Genomic DNA, 16321 nt, shown 5'->3' with positions numbered 1-16321 from the left:
TGAATTTAAATCTTCTTGACTGGGGATTCAGCATTTCTGCACCATTACAGCACTTGAGTTGCCTTTGTCATTTTATTTCCGAGTCACAAATTCTACGTCTGTAAAAATTACTGGGTTGGACAAGATGGTTTTTAAAATGTTTTCCAGCTTAAGAAGATCTTTCCAACTTAAACCAGGTGAGCATTTGTGATGGATGACTAATCCTGGGAAGATTAGTAAAATGCAAATTAGAAAAACAAAACATTCCCCACTGCCTGGGAGCTAGCAAGAAAACGCTTAAAAACAGAGCCAGGAAGGACCTAGCCAAAAATCCATGCCAATTCTCTCATGTCATTTATGAGAAAACCAAGGCCCAGTAATGTCAAGCTACACATAGTGAGAATCAGTAGGATCTGAATTCAGACTCTCAGACTCCAGTGACTGTGCTCCCAAGGTGTGAACCTAAAGAGGCAGCCTTGATTCTCTGCCCTGGTTAAGAAGGAAAGGTGAGTGCTTGGTAAAATCCAAAGGGTTACTTTTTTTGGAAAAGGATGGATAACATAGTTTAAAAAAAGGAGAACAATGGTGGGAATGGGAAGAGACAGAAGATGAGTTAATGAATGAAGTCTCTGGGTATCTTTACCTTGTTAAGATTACCCTTATATAATTCTTTTGTTTTTGCATATATCTTTTGGGACATCTGTTGAGTCTCTTAATTTCCTTATGCATTATACTTTTGTGGAGTTTTGTTCACTCCTGGGTTAGAATTTCCCTCTTTCACTGAAGAACAGTTAATTTAAGATATTATTTTAAAATGTAGCATATGTACCAAACTATCTTATTAGTCAGCCTTTTGTTTTTGTTAGTGATTTTCTACCCATATCTGTCCCCTCTATGACAAAGAAAAATAATTAGGCAAAGATATTCCACACAGAAGTCCTGCCTAGCAATATATCTATACACACACACACACACACACACACGTACATACATGTACCTCCTTGTCCTAGTAATGAGGAAGGAGTCATATTTTGTTATTTCTTTTCTAGAATCTTCACTGGTTTTTCTGTTACAGAGTTCAACTTCCTTTTAATAAGCTTTTAATGTATATTGTTGTAAATTATTACATCTAATGTTCTTTTATAATCTTGCTCAAAAATTACTTAATCTTATTCTATTGCATTCAGATAGTTACTTTAGTTATACCCAATCAACAGGTCATCATTTTGTTTCTATTTCTTGGCTACAAAAGTACTGCTAGGGATATTATGATACATCCTCATTTATCTTTAACTTCTTTAGTGTATATACCCAATGGTGAGATGCTAGTTTAAAGACTTTAAATCATTTGCTTTTTTTGGAAAATTTCAAATTGAAAAACAGAGTAGTTAGATGATATCCTAACATTTTTTAAAAATTCTGATTTTTTTTTTTTTAAGGAAGATTGATTAAAAAATCAAGTATCCAGCAACTAGGAATAGTATATGCTATAAAAAAATAGCAAAAACAATGGTGTTAGAGGAATCTGGAAAAACCTGTATGACGCAGAGTGAGGTGAACAGAACTAAGAAGATAATTTATATAATTGTCAAAAAAAAAAAAAAAAACCCCAATCACTCTAATAAATTAATGAAAAAGCATAATTCTAAAGGACTGATAGAGAAGCATACTATCCAACTCCTGGCAGACAGGTAGAATTAAGGTGCAGAATGAGACTTGCATTTCTTGATCATGGATAATATAAAAATTTATTTTGCTTGACAATGCACATTTGTTGAAAGGCTTTTTTGCTTTTTTTTCCTGTCACAAGAGAAGCAGAGAAAGGAAGAAAGGGAATAGTCTCCACTCTCAACAAAAAAGAAAACCGAACCACTTCATATCTTTCACAATGGTTAAGATGACAGGAAAAGATAATGATAAATGTTGGAGGGGATATGAAAAAACTAGGATACTGATACATTGTTGGTAGAGTTGTGAAATGATGCATCCCTTCTGGAGAATAATTTGAACTATGCCCAATGGATTATCAAACTTTGCAAATCTTTGATCTAGTAGTATCTTTACTGGGTCTGTATCCCAAAGAGATCATATAGGAAAAGGACCCACATGTGCAAAAATGTTTGTAGTGGCTCTTTTTATAATGGCAAAGAAATAAAAATTGAGTGGATGCCCATCATTTGGGGAATTGGTGAATAAGTTATGGTACATAAATGTTAAGGAATATTATTGTTCTATAAGAAATGATGAAAAGCATGGAAGGACTTACATGAACTGATGCTAAGTCAAGCGAGCAGAACCAAGAGAACATTACATATAATAACAACAAGATTATGTAATGATCAATTATGATGGACTTGGCTCTTTTCAACAATGAGATGTTTCAAGGGAATTGCAATAGACTTGTGATAGAGAGACAGCTACATCCAGAGAGAGAACCAGGGAGAATGAATGTGGATCAAAGCATAGCATTTTCACCTTTTCCCTCCTTTGTTGTTGATTGATTGTTTGTTTGTTTTTCTCATATTTCTTTTCCCTTTTGATCTGATTTTTCTTGTGCAGCATGATGAATATGGAAATATGTTTAGAAGAATTGCACATTTTTAACCTATATTGGAGGGGGAAGGGAGGAAAGAGGGAGAAAAATTTGGAACACAAGGTTTTGCAAAGCTGAATATTGAAAACTATCTTTGCATGAATTTGGAAAAATAAAACACTATTTTTAAAAAAGTAAAGAGAGAAACAAAAAGAGAGAGAGAAAGAGAGAGACATGAAGCAAGAAAGCTCTAAATTTTACACAATAAATTTGTTATATATTAAAAAAAAAAAAAAACTCTGGGTAATGGAAATTCACAACCTGAAAGTACCATTTTCTTCTAGTCTATAATCTATATGGAAATGTTAATTTTATTTGGCATTTACTAAGTTCAGGGAAAAACGAAATAAAAATGAATAAAACTTAAAGGGTTAAAAATTAAATTTAGCCAAGTGAGTAAAAGAATGAATGTATTTTTTTGCCTTTTTTTTTTTTTTTTTGCTGAGGTAACTGGAGTGACTTGCCCAGGGTCACACAGCTAGGAAGAGTTAAATGTCTTGAGACCAGATTTGAACTCAGGTTCTCCTGATTTCAGGGCTGGTGTTCTAACCACTGTGACACCTAGCTGCCCCCAAATGAATAATTTTTTTAAAAGTGTATTATACATGTACTAAGTTTTAGGGATACGAAAGCTAGTAACTTTTCTCAACAAGGGTACCTTCTATTAAGGAAGAAAACATAGGAGAAAAGTAGCTATAGCTAGACAAGGATATTTAGATATAGCACATCTACAAAATGGTGAGTAGAGCCATAGGACAGTCAACTGACAAGATCCTTGCAAAAGTAAAGGCAATGTTACATCATTAAAGATTCCAGCGCAAGATGGTAAATAGGGATGTAGCATAGTGGGAAGGTTGGTGTGAGAGTAGGGAAAGGGCAACACAGTTGCTAGTGTAAAGCAGGATAAGATACCAGGTAAAGTACATTACCTGTGTTTGCTTCTCTACTCACTCACTAATCAAGAATTATGACCACAGAGTGGGAAATGTCAGAATTTCCTTATTGAGTCCCAAATGTAATTTGGAGGTAGTATATATAGGGCTGACTATGATCATTTGACATGCCCCATATTTTGAGGAAGAATATATTTCATCCTTAAAATACTTGAAACTAGACAACAAAGCTCTAATTAGTTTACCAGAAACTCATTAAATTTTCCATTTTTAAAGATTAAATAAAGTATTTACTAACACCCATTAACATTTTCACAAAATTATTTTAGGATGCATAATGTTATGGCTTTTTTGTTGTTGTTGTTTGGTTTGGGGTTTGTTTGTTTTTTGGGGGGGAAGGGATGCCAGTAAGAGAAATCAGGATAGTAGGAAAGTAAAAGGAGGAAGATATCCGAAAGAATTACTGAATAAAAAATATTACCCTACAAGTAGTAAGTAATCTCCACTGTCCTTAATGCTATAGATCTGTGATCCCAAAGTTACCTATACTTTGAATGAAATATTTACACCTTCTTGGAGATATAAGCACCACAGTATGAGAGTTCCTCAAATCCTGGAATTTTGGTGAATATCTTGATAATTTATGCAAACTTCTTCATGCTTTTCTCAATTAGCATTTCATTATTTTAAAGCCTGTTCTTTCTAAAAGTTGTTATTCTAACCACATAAAACTATGGGAAGTAGGATTTTCCACATAGTCTTCATGTCTACCCTGCCATTTTCTATCTTTTGCTCTAGTCACCATATCAAATCAATACCATCATGGTTTCAAGTCACTCCTCTAAGGGTCCATTTCCCAATCCTTGAGGCTTCCCAGGTCAAAATATCTAAGTCTCCCTACCTTCCCATGTGTATTGTCTGTTCCCTATTAGAATGTACATTGTATGTAACTTGTATGCATACAGATATTTAAATAGTATTTCTCCTCACTAGAATGGGAGCTCCTTGGGGGACAGGAACAATGGTTTGTTTTTTCTTTGTATCCCCAGTGCTTAATGCAATATCTAGCACACAGTAGACACTTGTTGACTGAAAATTCTAGGATCAAATCTTGCCTCTTGTATTTCCATTTCCGTTTGTATTATGTACTTAGCACAGTGCCTGGCACACAATAAGAACCCACTCCATCCTCTCTCTGTATCCATGCATTCATCTATGTATCCATCACCCATCCATTTATCTATCTAATACTTACTATGTTGCAAGTTCTTAACCTCTATTTTTCAGGCAAGTCCCTAGGCCATTATCTACTACAATTCCCTAAACGCATGAAAATCAAAGATTCTTTGTATATTAAATCTCTGTAAAATAGACTGGGATGATGTCAATTTTTAATTTGTACTCACTTGGAAGTATGTGACAAAAGCATTCCAAGAATTTTCTAGGCATGTCAAGAGGACAAATAAAGTATATCACTCATGCAAAGTGTTTCAACAGAGAGCTTGGCCTTGGAACAGATCTTAAAAGTTACTTGATCCAAAGCTCCCATCTGATAAAAGATTATCTCAACTATCAATCAAACAGCAGTTATTAAGCTCCTATTTTGAGGCCAGGTAGAGACAGGACTAGGAATTAGGAAGGGGATAGGGAGGTAGGGAAACAAGTGAAATATTCCCCGCCCCTAGGGAACTTAGATTCAATCAGGGAAACAACATGTACATACATAGGGATTGACAAAAAAAAAAAAAAAGACAAGCTGATTTACAGAGTATAGAATGTGACACCTCTTGAAATAAGTTTTGAAGTTAGGATTCTAAGAGGCAAATGTCAAAAGGGATATATTCTAGATATGGGGGAAATTCAATGCAATAGCACAGAAAAGGGAGATGGAAATGGAATTTCTGATGTTATGAACAGCAGAAAGATCAATCTGGTTACACTAGAGTGAGGGGGAGAAGGAAAGGAGGAAATGTGTGACAAAAGTGAAAAGAGTGATGAAGTCAGATTGCAAAAAACTTTTAGTGCTAAAACAAGATTTTAAGAACTGATCCCAGAGACAGTGGAAAGCCACTGAAGTTTATAGAGAAGGGAAGTGACATGTTCAGGCTTATACTTTAGGGAAATAATTTTGGCTCCTGGGTGAAGGATAGATAGAATGGAGTTGGGAAAAACTTAAGGCAGAAAGACCAAACAGAAGACTACTGCTATGATTCAGGAGATAGAATTACAGAATCTTAACATGGGAAGTGATCTCAGAAATCATCTAATTTAAAATCAAACAATTCTATCAAATCATTCAAATTGAACCAAAGTGCTTCCTGTAACACTGCTTTGAGGATATAAGAAAAAGGATGCTTATACTTTGCTTCAACTGTGTACCATCCTAGTAATGTACTCCCATCTCAACCCTGCTATTCTGGGACTTACTACTTAAATTTAAAATGACTTCAACTTCTGTGCTTTGGTTTCCTTTTGTAATAAAATAAGTAAATATGAGAAGATTTAAACTTTATAGGTTTGGTTTTGCTAATTTAAGAAACTAAATAATGATGGGATTCAATTATCATAATATCTAAATTATTGTTATTGAATTATAACAGTGGAAACAGAACCCAAGAGTTAGAAGCTGTTGTTCAATTATCTAAGACCTCATTTGGAATTTTCTTGACAAAGATACTGGAGTAGTTTGCCATTTTCTTCTCTAGTTCATTTTACGAATGAGGAAACTGAAGCAAACAGAATTAGTAACTTGCCCAAAGCCTCACAGCTAATTTCTGAGGCCAGATAGGAATTCAGGAAAAAGAGTCTTCCTAATTGCCAACCCAATGCTCTATCCAATATGTACCTAATTAGTTAGAAGACTAGTTAGAAGTTAGTTAGAAGACCTGGGTTCAAATTCAGCTCTATCTCTTTTACTATTTATGTGACCTTTAGTCCAATTTCTGGATCATGTTTTTCTCTTGAGCTTCAGTTTTATTTCATAAACTATTGCTGGATATATATCTATCTTATGCCTCACAGGCATTTTAAATTAATCACATACAAAATAGATCTCATCTTTTCCTAAAACTCCACCTTCATTCTAATCTCCTTATTTATTTCTGTTGAGGATTTTACTATTTTTTCAATCACCTAAGTTTGCAAGCTGAACCATCCTGTGTTAAGGACCACACCTAAGTGCAAAATCCAGAAAGCCTGTAAAGTTAAAGGAGACTGTACCAGTAAGGGGCAGGATGGTTCTCTGAAAGCCCCAATAGCTGTGAATCATAACACATTTGAAGGAATTGCAATTCAGCCTTAACTGATGCAGATGTTGCTTGTAAATTGGGAATGAAATTAATTGGAGGCAAGAGGTAAGAAGAGAGGTCAGAGAATGCAACTAGTTCAGTCTCCCTGTATCATCATCCTCTCACATGAAGGGATCTACTCTGTTGGTCAGAATTAGATCCCCAACAGCCACTAGCAGATTACTCTCAAAACAAGCCTGTGCTCTTTTCTCTCCTTCATCTACCACAATCAGTTACCCAGTCTTACAGATTTCAGTCTCTAGAACATCCCTGGCACAGATGCCACCTTAAGCTACTTCTCCCTCTCATCTGGAAAAGCCTAACATGCTTTAGTCAGAGATTTATCTCCTAATACCTGAAATATGCTCCATCATCCCTCTTCTTAGAATCACTAGCATCCTAAGGGTTTTCAAGAAAATTCAACATCCTTAACTCCCTACAGGAGACCAATTTTGATCTTCCTGGTTGCTAGCACCCAACCCCACCATAAAAATTATTTGTATTTACTTCATATATATTTTACATTTATTTATCTGTATTTAGGTTGCTTCCCCTAGAAACCTCTGGAGACAAAAGCAATTATTTTTATCTCTTAATTCCCAGTACCCAGAACAATATCTAACATAATGGGCACTTAATGAATGACTGAATTAATAAAGAAAATTTCTGGGGGGAGAGGGAGATTAAGGAGATGAAAGAAAATGTATGGAAGTATCACAGAAGACTGAATATAGCAAGTCAAATGTCTGTTCATCTTGATATGAATATAAAATCAGTTCAGGCAAACTCAAGCCAATCCAAGGAGTCAGAAGCCTATGCCATTCCCAATTTGCTCTTTTAGAGTTCAGGTCACTATAAAGACAAATCCAGGAAGACTAATTATCATTCAATACATTTAGATATCACAACCAAAAGTAGATCAGTGGCCTACCATGAAGAGGATTTCAGGTAAAAACAGGCTGAAGAAACCCACTTTAAGAAAATAGTTTTGACTATTTCAATTACATATTTAAGTACCTACTATGCACATATTACAGAGATTAAAAAAATACCAGAACTGAGATTTACACAAACCCTTCCTTTCCTCTCTTCTCCAAAAAGAAAAGACTTTTTTAATGGCAGAAACTCATAAAATATTTATACAAAGGGTCAACCTTAGGCTATCTAGTGTATGGTAGTCCCTTCCATGAATCATTAAATATTTATTGAGCAGCCATTGTGTGTATGGAACTATCACAGCAAGAGTTTTGCTTTCCCTTTTTATAACATCTTCAAAGATAAATTACCCAAAGAAGGTTAAACAAGTAAGGTCCCTAACTTCTATCAGCAATTCTAGGAAAGAGCTACTATGCTCTATGAAATTGTCTAGATGAGCTAAGAAGCTCTATACTCCTGCTGGTACAAAAGATAGGGACAGAGGGTAAAAAGAACACTCCTGGCTGCGGAGTCAGGGGACCTGTCATTTTTGTTTAATTCAGAAATTTAAGATGTTTTGTATCCCCAGCATTTAGGACAGTATCTGACATATGGTAAGTGTTAATAAATGTTTACTGATTGGTTGATCCTTCAATAATAGATATAACACATTCTTCAGAGAAAAGGGCCATAGGTTTTAACTGTCTGTCACAAGGTTAGGAATCCTTAAACTAGACTGTCTCTGGGTCCTCTACAGCTCTAGATCTTTAATCCTATGACTAAAATATTTCATAAATTTTTTAATAGTAACAGATTTAAAATTGGAGGGGACCTCAGAAATAGAGCACAGCTACAGATTTGGTATAGTATTCTCATAGAATTTAAAATTGGGCCCTTGAAAATCAGCTAATTCAGCTGCTCATTTCATGAAAAAGGAAACAGAAACAATATGCTCTAAGATAAATAGGAAATAAGAGGTAGAGTGAGGATTTGAACACGTGTCTACTGACTCCAAAATCCAATACTCTTTTCATTATACTGTATTTCTGATTGATTTTATTTATAAATGAATAATAAATATGTATGTTAAGCTATGGGAGATTCAAGAGTATCTAAAAAATTTGTTTCTATAGGAAAACATGGGGAACATGAGCTATCTGTAAATTAAGGACTCCTTGTACTGGGTATATGTTAAGTACTCTATGTCCTCAAAGCTGACATTTATTAATTGTTTTTATTATGTTATTATTATTTTATAATGTTTATTATACAAACAGCCAGGTGGCAAGGTAGATAAATAGAGTGCCTGCCTGGGTTAAGAAGATTTCTCTGAGTTCAAATCTGACCTCAGACATTTATCAACTGGGTAACAACCCTGGACGATTAACTCTTTGCCTCAGTTTCCTCATCCATAAAATGAAGTGAAGAAGGAAATGACATACCATTCCAGGATTTGTGCCAAAAAAAACTCAAATGGGGTCATGAAGAATTACACACTTGACTGAAAATTGAACAATTAAACAACAATGATCACAAAAGGTCAAAATTCAGATTTTGACTCAAATACAAACTAGTGTAAGTCTAGGCAAGCTACAGAATCTACTTCCCAGGGCTATTGTGAGTATAAAATAAGATATTTGTTATTATTTTGCAAACTTAAGGTACTCTATGTTATTTATTATTAATATATTATTTCCATGCGTTTATCCCTAAAATTTTCCTGTTCTTTAAAATAGTATTTCAGCCCTAATCATCATACACATACAATCACAAAGCAATGCCTCGGCACTCATGATTTCTCACTAGACTACAGCAACAGCTTTCTAACTGGGCCAATTTCAAGTCTCTTTCTCCACTCTGCTAACAAATCGATTTTTCTAAAGCCTAGATCTGATCATGTCACAAACTCCACTCCTTCCATTTCTCAGCGAGCTCCAGTTACTTCCCATTTCCTCTAGGATCAAATGCAACACCTCTATTTGGCATTTCAAGCTCTACACAATTAAGCCTCTTCTTACCTTTCCATTAGTCTCGCACTTTATTCCTCATCCTCACTCCCAAGTATTCTTATGATTCAACTATCCTGGCCTACCAACAATTCTTCTGCTAAAACTCCAATTCCCAATCATCCAGCTTCCATAGCACTGCTAGACCACTGCCCCAGACCTGAAATTCTACAGTACCTCACCTCAATCTCCATATTTCCCAGTCTTCCTATAAAATTCAAGTCAAAAATCCAACTTCAATGAAGCAACACCCCCCATTCTCCTCCCCCCCCCCCATAATTATGCCTTCTATCAACTAAGGGGGAGAGGCTATTTATTAAAGTAAATTCTAAGGTAAATAACTATAAATTCTATGCAAATAACTTACATTCTAATGTAAGCTTCAGGAGGGCAGGAGCAGGTTTTGATCATTCTGGAAATTCCCACCATTTAGCAGAACAAAGCACATAGTAAGCATTCATGAAAAGTTTGAGTGAAAGACTAACCTGAAGAAGGAACTTGGCACTTTGTCAATTTTTAAAAAAGTAGATGTGAAGATATATTGATACACTGGATACTTTACTAACATGGATTGGAATCAAAAAGGGGAACTTTTATTCCCAACTCATTTAAAGGAAATGTTACGATGTAAAGAGGGTAGAGATTGGGACCAGAAGACCAAGACATAAAACTTGGCTATAGCAATTTATTCTGAGATCTTAAGCAAGTAACTTTATCTTTCTAAGCCCCTGTTTTCCATTGAGATGGTTTAGATGCTTCCCAAGATCCCTGCCAACTCTAAATCAATTAAATGAAAACTTTAGATTACATAAATGAACAGTGGGAATTAACTGTATCTTAGCCAGTCACATCATTAAAGCCCTTTTACTGCTGCCAAAATAGAGTATAGAAGTTAACAATTTATATGAACCTATAGGGCAACCTCCTATAATCAGAACTTTACTGATTAACCCCACTGAGAAGATTACAGACCAAATAAATCTTTCATGAACATTAACTAGTTTTAAATAAATTCTGCCAGAGATAGAAAGCCTAACACCTGTTTTATCAATTAAACATCAATTGGCCAAAGAGAGAGATAGAAAAGAACTTTTTCTTAGATAATTTCCTTCCTTTCGAGTAGCTATATTTTTATTCTGCGAAAAATAGCTATGATGAAATTACAATGTTCATCTTAGTCATTTTCCCTCTTGATCTTTAAACAGAAATTTCTTGGTGAGATACAATTGGGCATTTGTTATTCCTTATAGAGAGGGATAAATATGGAGAAAGTGAAACAGATATATATATATATATATATATATATATATATGGATGTATAGATATAAATAAAATGAATTAAAATGTACATGATATGCATTCAAATGAAGGAAGTGAGAGCTCCCAAGTATTGGTAATGAATAAGTAAATAAACCCCCTCCACAAAAACCTTATTAAGTTTTATGTGTAAATGTATATTTGTGTATATATACACACACATATATTTATTCATATATATATGCATACATATATAAATAAAATTAATAACAAGTGCTTAATTGTACTTCACCAAGAACTATACACATATATTTCTAGTTCTTCATTGAGCTCCAAAGTCAGGAATTCTCTTCTCTTAAAAAAAAAAAAAAGTTAAAGAGATGGCTTCATGCAGCCCACTATTTAAAATCCCATATTTTCGATTTGGCTTTCAAAGACCACAAAGCTAAATATAGGTCCTTTCTTTTTTTCTTCTGTCCAGCTCTTCAATATCTTTCTTCATTCACAGGAACATAGATTTAGAGCTGGAATGGACTTCAGAGGACATCTAATCCAAATTTTACAAATCCACCATTTTACAAATGAGGAAGTTGAGGACCAGAGAGATTAAGTGATTTGATTTAAAGTCATACAGCTCATAAGTGGCAGTTACAATCTGAACCCTTGTTCTTTGATTTCAAATACAGAACATTTCCCATTGTACCACACCTTGCCTTCCCCTAAAAAACTAGGTTCTAATCAAGCTAACCTCTTCCCCTATATGTGATTTATGTGTCTGGTTATGCTTCGAAATCACTTACTCTTCCAAAATTGCCTTCTCTATGAAATGCTCCCAATTAATTAGCCTATCCTAATGACACTCACTGTTCCTTCTGCTTAGGACCCCATTTTCCAATACTTACTTTACTTTAACTGCCCTTTGCCTATGTTATTTTTATGCAACCCTAATAGTCTATAGAGCCAAGTATACAAAATTCTATAAATTTAGAACTCAATTAGTCTGAGCTAATGAGATTCCCAAATAAAACATGCTCTCTAAGCTTGGTTGGAAAAGTGATTGATTTCATTTCCATAACTCCAAATCCAAAAGCAGTTGCTTTGTAATGAGAATTTAAAGAATGGGCATTTGAAAAGAACATATTTACCTGATTTCTAATTTTTCCAAGAAGGGGAGTTAAGCCAGTGGGATAGAAATGCCTAATACAAATCAAGGTCAGCTCTAGGCATTCAAATGAGAGGAAGTGGGAGTTCCAAAGAAGTGGCAGAAAGTGAATGAATGAATGAATGAATGGGGGAGGGGGAAGCACTTAAGTGCTAACCTAAGAGCACAGCACTAAGTTAAGCACAATCGATGCAAAAAGGAAGGTAAGAGAGTCAGTTCTCAATCAGTTCACATTCTAATGAAAGGGGGACTACATATAAGAGGAGTTTCAGCTGCCACACCAAAAGGTCATACAATCCTTAGAGTGAAGCTTCAAGGCAGATAGTAACAATTCTTCCATAATCTCATTTCAATTGATAAAATCTTATCAGTTTCTAAAGCTAAGCCATCTCACACAAAGGTAGAAACATTCCTATTCCACAGGCTCTTCTGTCTCTATGAAGGGGAGAAAATGATCAAGGTGGTAGTAGTTTGATTTGCCTGGCATGTGTTGCTTCTTGTTACTCTGAGTGCTCTGCTGATTCATGTGGGCTGATTTTTGAATTAGTGGGAAGGATGGGCCTCTTCTGCATAGAAATATCCAAAGAAGGATGGGCTGGAAGCAAATAGATGTGCTGTATATTCCCTCAACTCTTGTTCCTATCTGCCTGTTGCTGGCAGTTGGGTCAGCAGTTATTGGTAGTGAAGAGCTCTCCATAATGATTTTTCCTCTCAATAATGGCTTTGGAGACTGAGCAGGATGCAGATCCAGTGGCTTGGAAGACACTGCCATTTTCAAGGCTTTTGGACTCAGGGTTCTGGGCTGCCTCTATTAGGTCAAGGAGAGATAGCAGTCAGGGTGGTGGTAGTGGTGGTTTGATTTGCCTGGCACATATTGCCTCCCATGTCCTCTTCCTGATGTCCTATCAATTTTTACTAGGCTGAATGTTTTTCCTGCCCCTTAATGGTCAGATTGTATGCAAACTAGTGTGTTCAGTTCTGGGTTGTACAGAAAGGCAGGAGGAAGGGCAAGTATGGTAAATGAATTTGATACCATGGCAGTGGAGAATCAGTTGAGGGAATTGGAGACAATTCATCCAATAAAGGAGGAATAGTAGCTGTTTGCAAGTATTTAAAAGGCTCTCTTGTGAATGAGATCAAAATTATTTTGCTTCTCATTTTGTTCTATGTATGTTGTCTTTCCCATTTTTAATAGTCAAGTAAGCAACTTGAGGAAAATGGACTGCATCCCCTGGAAGCTTTAGGTACAACAGAAAATTCCTGGCCTGGCCTAAGCCCCAGTTCTGGCTGAGTAAATTGTTTTAATTATGAGTTTCATTTTTCTCATCTTATAAAATGGATCTATGAATATATTACATGAAATCACATAGAATGAAGTTAGCAAAAACAAGAAAATATAAGAATATAAACAGAAAGAATAAAAATATGAAAATGAACTTATATATAATGATAACCATCTCTATGGCTGGGGAGAAGGAAAGAAAAAAAGGGAGAAAAAGAAATTTACACAATAATTATTATATGTTTAAACTTACTATTGTAAGTTGTACATGATAAATTTGCAATTTCACATTCAATCATCTCTTTTATTATTATGTTATATTATGTTATAAAAATTCACTCTTTGTAGAGGTTAGCAAATACAGGCATATATGTAGTACAGACATGAGTTAATTGTTTTTGCTACCTTTTTCCTCTCCACTTTTTTTTCCCCACAAGTATTAGGGATGGCTAACTGGGTAGCAGAGGAGGGAGGACTATATTAAAAGTAAAGATATAAAAACAAAATATACCAATAAAACTAGATTTATTTTTTTAAAGAGCCTACCAAAGATTCAAAGATATATAATGTAAACTATTCTGTAATTAGGAAATTCTAAAAAATGATAATGCCTTTCTAAGATCCTATCCAACTCAAATTTGGTCATTTGAATTTTTTGAGATCTTTTCTTATTTCATCACAGTGTTATCCTTGATATCTGCATGTTTAAAAAGAACTAAGGATGGACTACTACAAAGCAGGAAACCTTTAGAAGTCAATTGTGGTTAGAGTTAAAAGACAGAGCTGCTAACACATGAAACAAGATTTTAAAATAAACTTAGTAGTATGACTTACTTATCCTAAAAGACACAGAGCAAGTTTTTTATTTTTATTTTTATTTTACTGAGACAATTAGGGTTAAGTGATTTGCCTAGGGTCACACAGCTAAGAAGTGTTAAGTGTCTGAGACCACATTTGAACTCTGGTCCTCCTGACTTCAGGGCTGGTGCTCTATCCACTGTACCACTTAGCTGCCTCCACAGTGCGAATTTTTTTAAAAATGGATCTTCTCTTGCCCAAGGAAGGAAATACAGGGGACTGATCAGCAATAGAGCTCTGAGCTGATCAGTTTCTGACTTAGCCAGTGAGCCCATCCAAGACAATAGAGTGGCATCAATCCACACTGCTATACTTAGTGGGAACAGTCAATCAATTTAGCCTACTACACATAGCACAGAACTCTAGAGCTCTCACCAGCCTCTACTTTCTCAGGTAGCAGGAATTTCAGGTGTACATACGACATGCATGAGTTCTTTTTTTTTTTTTTTTTAAAGGAATGCAGCATTTCCCTCTATATAGCTAAACATCATTGGGAAGCATCAGTTCCTAGAGGACCCATGTCATTAAAAGTCAGAGAGAGTTGTACAATAAGAGAGTGATGAACCACAAACTTTGATTTATAATATATATAATTCACTTTTAAAATATTACCATTGGTATTATTCAATTAATGTTTGCCTGGTAGTAACTTCAGAGGCCAAGTATTATAAATATACTTAAAGTTGAAGAAACAGAGCTAGACAAGGAAAGTAACTGACAGTGACAAAATTAATAAGTAAATAATCTGTGAAGATGGGTTAAATGGAAAAAAGGTTAAGGATGGCTAGAATACAATAAAATATGAAGATAGTTTGGCTCTAGTTTAACTATATAGTAGTAGGCCTACCTCTAAAAAAAGATCAAAGAGAAGAAAAGATTTAAATGTATGAAAATACTGAGAGCAAATCTTTTTATAACTAAAAACTAAGGTGGTACCCATTAATTTGAATGAACAAATATGGTATATAAATGGTGTGGATACCTTTTAAAATATTTTTTACTCAATTAAAACAATAAAGAAACATCCTTCTCCAATGAAAAAAAGATATTAATATCTATCACAGACAGAGGCAGAAGTGAGGGGAGTGATCCAGGAGGGAATGGAAATCCTGCCTTTTAAAAACCTGTGATCATCTTTGTTTAAAGTTCCTAAAATGTTACCTAACATTGTTCTGATGAATAGAATTAGTTAGCATGTGGGACTATGACAATTTGGACATCTTCTCCAAGCTAGAAATGCTCAGATATTAGATTAGTGTTAAATTTACTAAAATTGTTTCAAGCAAACATGAGCCTAAAATGCAGAAGGCAGTACATTTTTTTCCCCTTCAACAATGAAATGAAATAATACTGTGCTATAAGAAATGACAAAGAGATAGTTTCAGAAAAACCCAGAGAGACTTACATCTCATCATCACATGAAATGATGTAGAATGAAGTAAGCAGGCCAAGAAAATAATTTAAAACTTTGATATGTGCGAAGATCAACCATAATTGCAGAGGACAGATGTTGTTAAAGAGTACTACCTATTGCTTGACAGGGAAATGAAAGCCTCAAAAGAAGATACAGAATGAGAAATATATTTTTGGACAATGTCAACATGTTAGATTAAATCAAGAATTTATTAGATGTTCTGTGTACATTAAACAGTGTGAATACAAAAAAAAGCCAAAACAAAACAAAAGACCCTACCCTTAAGAATCTTATATTCTCTAACAGGAGTCAAGAACATATAAAAGGAAACTGAAAAACAAGAAGAAAGCTTGGAAAAATTGCAAGGTAAAGCAGTCTATCAAGTTAGAAGCAAAGCACAATTAAAGGTGTGCAAGTCAGGTCAGGGAGGTAGTTTACTTTACTTGATTCTTCATGTTATACGTGTTTTCTTCTTTTCAATAGTGGAAAGGTAGAAAGATAAATAAGTGCTTATTAATTATAAAATAAAATAACCAAAGCTAGAAAATAGAGGTGGGATTCAAACCCACCAAGTTTTTTTGTCACTCCAAACCAAATGTTCTTTTTGCTTCATCACGAGTTATTATTTTATGTCATGATCACCTTTGACTATCTGGTCAAGCCTATGGACCCCTT

General features: G+C 34.7%; 1 protein-coding gene across 4 annotated transcripts in view; it reads right to left on the bottom strand.

The window, feature by feature from the left end:
* UXS1 (UDP-glucuronate decarboxylase 1) overlaps positions 1 to 16321 on the bottom strand; it is a 148950-nt gene that overhangs the window by 91417 nt on the left and 41212 nt on the right. The window lies entirely within an intron of this gene.

Source organism: Sarcophilus harrisii, chromosome 3 (genome assembly GCF_902635505.1).
Source record: "Sarcophilus harrisii chromosome 3, mSarHar1.11, whole genome shotgun sequence".
Taxonomy (NCBI): domain Eukaryota; kingdom Metazoa; phylum Chordata; class Mammalia; order Dasyuromorphia; family Dasyuridae; genus Sarcophilus; species Sarcophilus harrisii.
The sequence above is the reverse complement of the archived record's forward strand: the minus strand, read 5'-3'. Positions and strand labels throughout refer to the sequence as shown.